This window comes from Lipotes vexillifer, unplaced genomic scaffold (genome assembly GCF_000442215.2).
Source record: "Lipotes vexillifer unplaced genomic scaffold, Lipotes_vexillifer_v1.1 scaffold364, whole genome shotgun sequence".
Classification (NCBI taxonomy): domain Eukaryota; kingdom Metazoa; phylum Chordata; class Mammalia; order Artiodactyla; family Lipotidae; genus Lipotes; species Lipotes vexillifer.
This window is the reverse complement of record NW_006793912.1, coordinates 307,388-308,618: the sequence shown is the minus strand read 5'-3', so window position 1 is coordinate 308,618 and position 1,231 is coordinate 307,388. Positions and strand designations below refer to the sequence as shown.

At 40.5% G+C, this 1,231-nt stretch overlaps 1 protein-coding gene across 2 annotated transcripts in view; it reads left to right on the top strand.

Moving 5' to 3' along the window:
* The window catches only part of ERAP2 (endoplasmic reticulum aminopeptidase 2), a 38,908-nt gene that overhangs the window by 8,213 nt on the left and 29,464 nt on the right, over positions 1-1,231 (top strand). The window lies entirely within an intron of this gene.

Here is a 1,231-nt window from a genome sequence, read left to right as displayed (position 1 = left end):
GCCGGTTCAACAAACCCCAGCCAGTGACTCCACCCTATTTTCCTCTCTGCCCTCCACAGTGACTGTCCTCTGTGGATGAACGGGGCAAATGAGTCCATAAGCTAGAAGCTGAATTTCCCTCAGATTTCTGTTTAATACTAGAAAAGTGTTTGCTTTGAAATACTTGCAGAGCAGATCAAGGGGAAAAGTGACACACTCCACATGACATATATCCCACAGTTTTTCCATGATCATACAGACAGCAATTTAATTTGCCTCCTCATTTTCAGGTAAAAAGGATTTGCTACTTAGCTCCAAGTCTTCTTTCTATGAACCAAATGTTCATTTAAGGGTAGTTCAGTTTCTTTCCTGGCAGCTTTTTATTAACAGAATTTTTCACATGAATAATCATGGAGGATAAAGTTAAAATACAGTTAGTAATGCCTTTTAATTAAAATGTGATGCAAACATAAATTGTCAGTTTGTTATATTAGAATCTCAGTTTTCTATCTTTAGAAACCTTCAGTAACTTCTCATATTTAGGAAAAATAAGTGAAAACTTTGAAAATATTTCATATAATCCTTGAACTTTGCATTGCCTCAGTTGAGTGGGCCAGTTCTCTGGATCATGCCTTTTTCAGCAAATATTGGCTTTAGTTTCTGCTTCTCATTGGCATGCCCAACCCAGGCTTTCATGGTGATCCAAAAAAAGGAGAACAGAAGTAATGCTACAATCATACTCTTTGGATAATAGCTGCAGCGCTTAAGTTGGGTTATGGACTGGTGAGAAGAAGCAACACATACTAAGTTCTCAATTTGTTTGGTTAAGAATGTAGGAATACAAGTTAAGAACACTAGGAAGTGAGGTGGTCAGCCAAGCACTAGTAGAGGCAGCATATATTCTGGGCATGTCTTTGTCCCCTTCATTCCTTAAGGGAACGCACACCTGCTGGTGACACTTGCTATGCAAGTAGAATCCTGCCAAAATTGAGAAGACAGCTAAATCCTTCTCTATCAACAAGTGTTTTATACTTAGAGCTTGCATCACCATTCTGGAAGGACTTACACTAACAGCCCAAATACTTCCATTTAAGGCAATGTTGATCAACATGGGTCACTCCAGGTTCCTGAACAAAACTCAGCCTCCGTGGACTACATCTTCATCTGGGGCAGGGGAAGGGAGAAATCAGAGGGTGCCCACCTGTGTCTCCTGTCTCTGCCACCAGCTGTCCAGTGTCACAGACTCATTTCC